The following is an 11,470-nucleotide window of genomic DNA, read 5'->3' as shown; positions in this document are numbered from 1 at the left end:
AATCAAGTATCCTGAAAATAAGGTCAGTTTATTTTAATTATTGAATAAGGGTTCAGGGGGCACTACCATTAACATGAATGATCACTAGCCTAATAAAGGGTGCTTAATCCTAATGGGCCTTGTGTTACATGTAGGTGAAGTGGATATATGATAAGACAACCTGGACATTTCGTTGTGCAGAATTGAAACAAATTTACCTGTAATGGAAACAGAGTGAATATTTTAGAAACCAATTTTTCAAATATTATTTTAATTAAAACATTGTATCGTTAGATTTCAGAGAACACAAAGAGTAGAAGGGAGACAATGTCAAAATTTCTGAGAACATCCCTTGAGTCAGAAAAGAAGCAAACAATAGCTACAGAGGAGCGTATTTACATATTACTTCCTAAACCTACGGATCACTTATTTCACCCGATGGGGAGGGTAAGTACTTGGCCATCAATTAAATTTTTTTTGGAATCAGGAAACTGAAGTTTGGTGGGGAATTTAAGGTGACTTAACTTCACACAGATCATCAGTCTACTGTAGACTGTGCTGCTTCCACTGTCATGTCGAATATATATAAAGAATGAATAAAGATTATACATCACAACAAAAGACCAATAAAATGTACTACATGTAGAGCTTCTTTTAGCTACACTGGCACTCATTCCTCAAACTCAATGTCAAGACTATAATATCACAATTTTATCGGAGAGGGATTTCCACTGGCACTGTTTTAATGGAATGCTGTCATGGACTTTTTAAATGGATTTTCTTAAAAAATACAGTGTTCAGTACTCTGTAATTATAACATTCTGTAACTATTACTGAAAAGCCCTACCAGAGGACTGCCGATAGTAATGTTGGTATAATTTGCATTATTATTAATTCAAACTATTTCCCTGTTTCTGAAAGGTTAAAACCACTCACATATTTCATCATAACCAGCTGCTGTTGACCAAATTTGGAAAAAATTTTCTCATATTGAACCAATGACATCAAAAGCAGCTGGCTCCAGGTTATTGAACCGTTGACCAAGAAAACCTGGGGATGAGGTTGTGTAATTTTTTAAATGAATAAATAATAAAGCAATTATTCTTTCTTTCTTGTTGTGTAATCAGACTGCTGGGCTACTTCAGCCTATTGATGAGACACTGGTTAAAAAAATTCATGAGCTTGTTGGAAGTGGTGTTAATTGTGTTTCTGAAATGCAACGGCACCTGCATCATTATGTAAAGAAGGAACTTTTCACAGGCCAACAGCCTCCAGATCTAACCAACAGACGGTTCTTCCCAACAACCATGGATGTCAGGAACCACATGTATCGTGCCACAGTGGTGTGCAGACATTCACAAATTGATCAAGAAAACCTTGACTTAAAAATCAAGAAGTGGAAAGAAGAAAGCCCAGATGATAATTTCTTTTTCAGGCCTTACTGCCTTACAAGTGATAGTGAGTCCTATCAACAACCACAGTCACTGAAGGAAGAAGACAGCACTGATGTAATTAAAATAAGTATAGGTGATCCATCCAACAACCTCCTCCTTGTTCACCAGACGAAGTGGCAAAGAGAGCTGCTTTTTAAGTATGGTGGTGAAATTTGCCTACTGGATGCAACATACAAAACTTCACGCTATGCCCTCCCCACATTCTTTCTGTGTGTGAAAACCAATGTAGATTACTGTGTTGTTGCTTCTTTTGTGGTTCTGCTGGAAAATGCAGATGCCATTAATGAAGCTCTACAGCTCATTAAGGACTGGAACCCAACATGGAACCCTGATTTCTTTATGGTGGACTTCAGTGAGGCTGAGATCAATGCCATTGAAAGGCTGTTTCCAAGTAAGCATGTAAACATATACTGGTAAATATTGATATTAACCATTTTATAACCATTTTCTTTATTTCAAGTGGGAAATATAGAGAGGCAATACTTATTAGGAATAAGTTCTTCCCCCCCTCCCCCCTCCAAAAAAAAGAAAAAAATTATTTCTTACAGGACTAACCTGAAAATAATGACAATAAATTATTGTCAATTACCAGTAATTCTCCAGACATTCCAAAATCATTACTTTAATTTCATAAAAATATCAACAGTGTTCATACTTGTCCTGGAAAACCTGGAAAGTCCCAGAATTTTATTTTGGCATTTGCACAACTGGAAAGTCCTGCAAAAAGGCTTCTGGTCCTAGAAAGTTTTGGAAATCTTTTAGAATCAATTAAAAAATAAGAAATGTGTAGATGATGGTAAGGATAATTAACATTGAGATCTTGGAAGCAAAAGGGTCAATGTGTATTTTTGATTCCTGGAAAAAATCAATGTTAATATTACAACAATAATGATAGTAATAAATTACTATTATTATTATTATTAGCATTATAAGTATTATTTTTAGTAGTAGTAGTAGTAATAGTATTATTATTTCACTCTATGGCTCACAGGTCATGCTAGGCACCCTTTGTTGGTAGTTTAATTTTTAGCATACAATAGGCCTTGTGTTAGCTGAAGTGGTTGGCAGCATGTATTCTCTTATCAGAGAGATTTTACAACTCAGTTTTATAACTGTTCCAGGCTGTCTTGTGTATATTTGTGATTTCCATCGAGAACAAGCATGGGTACGGTGGATCAACAACTCAAAGAATGGCATTAACAAAGACAAGAAAGACAACCTCCTGAACAGTTTGCGAAACCTTGCAAGAACTTCCACAGAAGGGGACTTCAATTTAGCACTTAGAGATCTTCAAGACAGTGAACTGTGGAGGACCAATACAAGACTCCAAAAGTGGATGAACACAACATGGCTTCCCGAAAGACAGGCAAGTGTATCCCTTGCATACATTATAATAATTGTAGAATTATCCCTTATAAATTATCCAGCAACAATTCAATATTTTTGGCTTAAAAATTACACACATCTTATTATGTTCACTTAAAATCCTTGTCGCTCTGACTTTAAACATCAAACAAGCCATCCCCTTGGATGATGTCATTTTGGGCCATTAATCATTCAGCATGAGTCTGAGATGGGTCCAAGATGCTCTTACAAGGAGATCCACAAGATGAAAATCAGATTACATGCAGTTTATATTCATGAAGTTTACTTGGACACTTTGTTTCTATTGGCAGCGCTGGGTTTGGGCATACAGGAAGGACCGCTTCAATGTGAAAGTGAACACTACCAATGGCGTGGAAAGAAAGAATAGGACATATAAGCACCAATTTATTGCAGACAATAGAGACAAGACCTTAAGTGGTGTCATCACAGTTTTAGTGACACAATTTCTGCCAAATGAGTACAGAAGGTAAGGAATCAAAAGCTCATCTTGACCTTAGATCTCAGTGTGTTATATATTGATATCACATGACTATGATTTTAGGCCTAAGGTGTTTTCAGAGAATGTAGATATATAAAAGTTTTTGTTCTACAAGTGAGAAGGATGTATAAAGGTGTCATGCTTACTCTGGGTCACACAAGGTGACCAAAGCATAACAAAAGCAACAACAACAATAGCACTGCAAACAACTGCAACTCATAATTTAGAATATTGTTTTATTTGTAATTTGTCTTCCTGATCCCAATACTATTTAGTTCAAATAATAAAACTTATTGAAGCTTACTACCATTTAAACAGAAATCTCTCTAATGTTCTTGCAACTAAAACATGATACTTAAATTATGAAGATTGTATCATTTCTTCCAATACATATGCATGTATGACGTAATATAAAATCAACATAACTTCCCATTTGGCTATTTTATCAGATGAGTGCCACATTCCTTGTGTGGTAATAAAATACCAAGTCATACCTTCTGTTGATAACATCACCTGGATTATAATTTCCTTCCCTAGGTATGCTGAAAATAACATGCGTAACTCAAGTGCTTATCGTCAGTACAATTCACATCTTCCAAGGTGGTTACACAATCGACCAAGACAGTTTATTACCCACTGCTGTCAACGCCTTACACATGCACAATCAATAACAAAAGAAGACATCTCTCAAGAAGGAGATGGCCAGTTCCTTGTTAAAAGCCAAAGTGACAATAAGATTTCATACCATGTGCACTTTGGTGATTGCAGCAACATGCCTTCCTGCACTTGTCCTGACTGGCAAAGACATCACTGGCCATGCAAGCATTTTGTGGCTATCTACAAACATTTTCCAGAATGGGGATGGGAAGCAATGTCTCCTTACTACAGTTCAAGCCCCTATTTCCAGATTGATCCGAATGTAGTTCCACCTTTATCTTCCAAGGGATGTTCCTCCACTGACTGTACCATAATGCAGGATTCAACCCAAAAAGAGAAAGAAAAAGGATCAACAGAATATAGCAGTAAATGTACATTAAGTACAAAGAGTCCTGTAGCACATGAAGATTCAGAAAAAAAAGCAGAGGTTGATGGGAAGAGCTCCAAACAGTCAGTAAGCGTGCAGAATGAAGGAAGATGTTGCAGAGAGTTGTTGAAAGAAATTCGAGATCTCACCTACCTTTGTGCTGATGGTGGAGCCCTAGAATCACTTAAGCAAGACCTTCAGAAGGCACTGGGGAACTTCCGTCCCCTTGTGCCATCAGAAAATGGTATCTTCATGGAGGTTACTCAGCCAAAGAAAAACATCATGGCAAAACCGAAAAAGGCACCACTTGAAACAGGTCCTCAGTGCCAAAAAAAAAAGTATGCTCATTTGCCGCTCCGATTGAGACTTAAAAGAAAAAACAGTCATCCTATTCAGTTACCTTGCCAGCCAAAGAAACCAGCCACTCTGCCACAGTCTCAGAAAAAAAGTTTCAATATCTGTCATAATCTTGCCAATAATCCAAAAGAGGTTTTCATTAAAAGAGAAAAAGAAGAAAAGGATGACACCCTGAAGATGACCTCCACATCTGAACAAGATACCCAACCCTTCTTTAACGAAAATATCACACCCTTACCACAAAATACAACTATCCCCATCACCTCAGGTACATGTGATGAACCAAAAGTGCAAAAGACAACTTCCACTACCATATTATCTACTGCAAAAGAATGTGACCAGCTAATTCTTGTCTCATTAACTGATGATAACTGTCCTGATCCAAAGTCATGGTTGCATCCACAGGACCCTGGGAAAAAGAGTGACACCCTGAAAGCAATAGCCATTAATAAGGAGACCTCTGCTGAACAAGATACTCATCCCTTCATCAAAGAAAATGCCACTCACTCACTCAAAAGCACAACTATCTCCATCAACACAGGTATATGTGATGACTCAATGCAAGATACAACTTCTACTAACCTATCATCTGGCATTACAAAAGAATACAACCAGCAAATTCCTGTCTTAGTTATTGCTGACAGCTCTCCTGATCCAAAGTCATGGTTGCATCTTCAAGACCCTGAGGACCCAACCTCAACCCTGACACTGTATGAAGATTCAAAGGATCACATTTTAAACAAGACGACATGGCTGTGTGATTCTGAGATACATGCTGGTCAGATCCTCCTAAAACAAAAATTCCCTCTTGTAGATGGTCTAAGGGACCCTGTTATTGTGGGTGCATTAGTCACTCCAGCCATTAGTGAGTTTGTACAGATCATAAACACTGGCTCACACTGGGTTTGCCTGAGCACAATAGCTACTAGTCCTGGAACTGTCAAGGTGTATGACAGCTTATATCAAAATGTAAGCGCGGTTGCCATTGATCATTCATGTCGCATGCTATTGTATACTGGTTCTACAGTCACTTTTTCTAATGAAAGAGTGCAAAAGCAAACAAATTCAAATGACTGTGGCTTGTTTGCACTGGCATTTGCTACAGATTTATGCCATGGCCTAGACCCCACAGCGCAGTCATATGATCAAGAGAAAATGCGCAAACACTACATCAACTGCCTGGACTTGCATGATATGGTTCCTTTCCCAAGAACGTCAAGACGGGTACCATATCATGCAATCACCAAAAGAAAAGCAGTGACAATCTAAAAGTCTATATGTGGCTATGGTCTGAATGATTTGTAATTCAAAATTATGAATGAATTCAAAATTATGAAAACTATGAATTTCTCCGTCAGTTTTCTGCCTAACTCAGTTTTCTGCGTAACTTATTTTTCCTTGTTCTTGAGTTTGGGGTGCTTTAATATCATGATGAAAATTGCCTGTAAGAATTTCATGGATGATACTTATAGACCCACATTTAATCCATAGGTTATATTCTACAAGTTCAAATTGAAATACTTAACATTTAGGAGGAAGCTCAAGCTGAATATTCGAATGTTGACCGTCGGTGTATTGTCATCACACAATCATCTTAAAATTGTGAAATATGTACATCAATTTATTTAATACAAGTTTGAAGGCTTATCATGAGATAAACTTCTGATTAAGTACCTCTTCAGAAATTTCTGTACATATAAGTTTAACACAAATGCAATTAAAATTAATACTTATCTTTCTCGAGTATTTTGATGTCATTGTTCTTCTGCTCACTTGGCAGCTATGAGGCTTAGGTCGATGGTGTGTAGAATTTTCAAAGAGGTGTTGCCAATCAATCAGATCAACCGAAACCAGGTTGACAACTTACGAACCGGCCAAACATTTCGTTAACAGCGCCATCAAAGTATCATTACAGTCCAACAAAGGACCTGTTTTTCTGTTCAAATCTGGCAGAAACTGGCTCAGACGCACTACGCGAACTTCCTAACACTCGAGTACACTGTGAGTACGCGTCAACAAGAAAAAGCGGAAGTCACATTGTAAACTGCGGATACTCATACAAGATGCCGCTGATATGTCGTGGGCTCATCTGGTTTAGGACGATGTTATATAGTGCTTTCCTGTTATTGCTGACCTCTGCGTAGAGAGTCCCGAAAACAGACAAAAATTACATCATTTCACAGGCCTATAATCTGGATAAAACACGCGCGAAAGCGTTAATAGCTTTAAACAGGATCTGAACAAACAACAGCCTTCTGTCAACTTCACCATAGAACCAAACTTGCCAACTCTTGCAACGCCATTTCAGAAGAACTGGATGTTTTTCCGTGAGGAGAGCGGCTCAATAGTAGAAAAAACTTTTCTCCTGGTTTTTCAACCTATATATGGCTGGTTTTTCAGCTGTTATCGATTGCTAAGGTGAGAGCGTGGGCTGTGTATGGCTTTGTGTTACATCGAATGTGAGCGTGACTTACTTCACAGTGTCATATATGAATCAAGATTGAATGTTCTCACATTTTTGAAGTCAACATTCAGAGAAGTCTTGAAGAATAAATAGATAACTTCCAAATTTGACTACTATCCAGAATAAATAAAACCTTGCAAAAGTTCCCGATCATGTTCTTAAACCCTTTACACCCTAACATCAGTATTGATTTTCTCCATACTGTTCTCCGAATATTTTAAATACTGAATATTTTTCTATTGTTATACACACCCTTCCCTTATATGGGTTAGTTGCGTGATAGTGGGATCACTTCCATCTACTAAAGCACGATTGTTATTCGAGCAGACGAGTCAAGGCACAGAAATGGCTTTTAACGCTTTCCATTTACTCGTGATCATGGTGCACATGGTTGTCGTATTTCAGTCAGCAAGTAAGTAGAAGGATAGCCATGGCCAGGTGGCCTGCATTTCAAATGAATTCAAACTTATCTGAGCATTTCTTTCTAACACTTTCAATATGCATGAAACCGAGTGCCGTTTTCACTAGCAATTTGCTTCTGGTATCTGCCCTGCTTTGTTTGATGATTCGTTCTCATACAGGTTGCATATTTCGATCTCAAACAGATTCTCTGAGTTGTTACACATGCACAAGTAAAACGTCATGGGCAGATTGCAACTCAAAGATGACTAAATTAGAATGTCCATCGGGTTCACCCAACTGTGTCACGGGAACGTTGACCTGTACAAATCTCGATGACGAGGAAACCGTCTTTTACAAGAGATGTGGCGCCCCGGGAGACGATTGTGGCCCGAGAAGGGCCGATTATCCAACCTGTTCATCTTCGTCATCCATAAGTTGGTCGTACTCTTACTCCAGCAGCTGCTGTTCAGGAAACAATTGCAACTCGGGGTCATTCCACAGAATCAACAAAGCGAATCTGGGAATGTGTATGGTATTAATCATTTTGGCTCTTCGTCTGATACTTGCCGAGCGTTTCTAAAACAGCATTTCTGTTGCTGTATGATCCACTTAAAGAGCAATAAAATTTTTAATTACCTTGATTCAACTTAATATGACGTAGTTGGTAAACATTCAACAATATGTATGAATATACTAGAAGAAAGAATTGTTCGAGAAGGAAAGGTGAATGCTACTTTTACTATGTGCCAATTGTAAATTTCAGTTTTCTGTATGATTCCATACCATTAGTTCTTTAGACAATAAATAAAAGTGGACATGCACAATTTCACTTGGACCGTGATTTCACCTTTATCAACATCTAATGGGGTCACCTGAGGTTAGATCACCGGAAACACTCCAACAATCCTCCTTTACACTAATCCTTTGATCTACTTAGAGTGACTAGCATCTAATTTCTCCTCACATTGTCATCCCTGAACCACATATTAAGGTCACGAGAGTACAGGAAATGATCACCAACAGAAAAAGCTCTTCATTTTCTTAAGAAATGTATGGAGAACAGTATGGAGAATATGCATACTAAATGACTGTGATTATATAAATAACATATAGTTGAACTACGGATTACTAAATGAAGATGAGAGTGATCTTCACAGTAACGAACACTACTGCTCAAGCGGTGTTAATTGCTACGGAGATCACTCTCATCCTCATTAAGGATGTAAAGGGTTAAACCCCACGTTTAGAACGCCAAGTTTTCAATAAGTCATTTTCTCTCCACCTCCCCCTCTCCCTTGAGCAAAACTCCAACATAATACTTGAATTGAAGTTTCAAATAGCGTAGGTTTTCAGCTAGGCTTTTGACGATTTGTGCCAACATAATTTTTGGCATAATTTATAGAAAAACGAGCATAATTTAGCAAACTGAGTACAATGTAGCCAACCGAGAGAATACTTTTAAGCTGTTCTCAAAATAGAGCTCTGCTAACATAATCTGGCTTTTATGACTTTAACAAAATGCAATATTTCGTCTTGAATAGACTTAATTTGACTTGTTCTGTTTATAAAACTGTTATCACTTTCGGCTCTGGGCTGCCCTCTTGTCGGTGTGATATCGTTTAGTTTTAGGCACCGCAGGATACTGACTTGAGTTCTACGATCTATTAAAAATGGCAACGATTGGTCAGAATCAATATTTGGGCCAAGTCAGTGAAGGGGACAAACTTTCCCAAATGCTCAAGGAATGCCGGTGGTTTAACTGTTGATTCCACATGGTTTGAGTCCAGACTTGTTGATGGCTGCCATGAGAGACGATGCCAGCGTAAGCAAAGCCGCATGAAATCGCATTCAGTCCATATTTCTCAGGACCTTCAATGTTGTTTGCTTTTCTCACATTCTAAACAGTGTCAGCAATGACATTGTTATTCCTTACTTCTTATCTGAGTGAGTTGGGCAAAATGTGGATCTGATTATTTTCGCACTGCCACAAAGCGAGCCTTTTGTCACGAGTAATAATTGGAGGTGGACCGAAGAGTTTCACAAAAACTCGTTCATGTTCGAAGTGGAAAGTGTACAGACAGCTCCTGGAACAAATCGAAGATGTACGTGGATTCGTCCATGGTATCCTGACAGAGAAAATGTTGCTCACCAGATTTCACGTCAATCGGTCGATTTCCTATCCGATCCAAATCAAGTTGTGAGCCTTAAGCTTTAACAAGCTTCACTAGCTGCAATGTGGGGAGCCATTCGTCAAGGCAATTTATGTTTTAGAGGAAAACACCTGACTAGTTTTCTCATTGCTTGAGAGATTTCAAGCGGTTTCTGATGCTTGCCAGGCCCGGCTTTCTCAAATGTCTAGGCGGCAGCTGTCGCAATAGCGATTATGGATCCTACAAAAAATATTGAAGAGATGGAACAGTTCTTTAAGTCTTTAACTACTGAGGGAATATAATATATAGTTATCATGCTTTTGCACTTCATTTCGTGAGATGATTGATTATTCATAGGACCAGGGAGTAAGATTTCAGGGGGAGGTGGAGGTTTCGTTCGATTCTCGTATTTCATGTACGTGACATGTTGTCTCGCCTTATTTTGGACATTTATGCCTTATTATTGATGGTGTTAGATTGTTTGCGAGTGGCTGTAGATGTTTTTGAGGTTGTTGTAGATGGTTGTTGAAACTTTTGAGGTGGTTGTAGGTCGTTTCATGTTTTGGAACTTACGTGTGTTTAAATCGATAATGATAATAATAATGATAAGGAATTTATATAGCGCTAAAACTATAAACAACATTCAGAAGCGCTTTACATAAGTTAAAGTTCTATACTAATTAAAATTAAAATATTCAAAGGCAATAAACATTAGAGCTATTGAAACAAACTAAAAGCTTTCCTAAATAGAAATGTTTTAAGTTGCTTTTTAAAAATGGCGAGGCTACTACTTGTTCTTATAGTTAATGGCAGCGAGTTCCATAAAACAAATGCAGGTGTGATATGATCAAATTTCGGAATCTGAAAAATCATTCTAGCGGCAGCATTCTGAACTTTCTGTGAGCGATCGAGTTGATGTTTATAGGTAGACCGAAGAGAAGTGCGTTACAGAAATCAAGGTGTGAGGATATAAAGGCGTGGACTAGTGTCTTAGTTTATTGAACAGTAAGGAATTTTCTGATCTGTCTTATGTTGTATAATCCGCGAAAAGCCTTGCTACAAAATCTTGCCTATATGAACGTTCATTCGCATGTGGGCATCGAACCAGGACCCAAGGTTCCGGACGCTTTCTAAAGGTTTAATGAGGGTGTCATCAATAATAATAGATTCAATAGATATCTTTTCAAGTTGTTGGTGGGTGCCAATAATTAGAAACTCAGTTTTTGCGTCGTTGATCATTAAACGATTAGCAATAAACCAAGAACGAACATCAGCAATGCACATCTCAGTCGCAGAGACAGCGTTAATTTCGGAATGGATAGAGTAAGGTCGGAAGGAGAGGTAAACCTGGGTGTCGTCAGCATAACCATGGACGGAAGGGGGATGCTGAGAAATAATGTTGAAGAGGTGGGAAACGTAGAGAGGGGGACTCCACAGTTCAGATTAAAGTCATCAGAAGTCTTATCACCAACAAGTATACGTTGTTTGCGACCGGACAGAAATGATTCGAACCATTTTAAAGCAGTCTCGACGACTCCAAAATCCTGTTGCAAGATATTCAGAAGAATGGAATGTTCAATGGTGTCAGAAGCAGCACTAAGGTCCAAAAGTACGAGAAGTGTCACTGCTTTATTATCCATACTCATTAAGATGTAGTTTTGAACCTTTAATAGAGCAGTTTCTGTCGAGTGATACTTACGGAAGCCGGACTGGAATTTAGGAGAGGGGCATTTTTTCACAGTGGACGAGAAGTTGTTGAAGCGCAGCCTTTCCCAC

The 11,470-nt window shown here is 38.3% G+C and overlaps 1 pseudogene; it reads left to right on the top strand.

Annotated features, from left to right (window-relative positions):
* Positions 1 to 306: 306 nt before the first annotated feature.
* On the top strand, positions 307 to 3,110 carry LOC136282983 (calcium-responsive transcription factor-like; annotated as a pseudogene).
* Positions 3,111 to 11,470: the final 8,360 nt, after the last annotated feature.

Source organism: Pocillopora verrucosa, chromosome 8 (genome assembly GCF_036669915.1).
Source record: "Pocillopora verrucosa isolate sample1 chromosome 8, ASM3666991v2, whole genome shotgun sequence".
In the NCBI taxonomy this organism is placed as follows: domain Eukaryota; kingdom Metazoa; phylum Cnidaria; class Anthozoa; order Scleractinia; family Pocilloporidae; genus Pocillopora; species Pocillopora verrucosa.
Note: the sequence above shows the minus strand (reverse complement) of the source record. Positions and strands in the feature narration are given on the sequence as shown.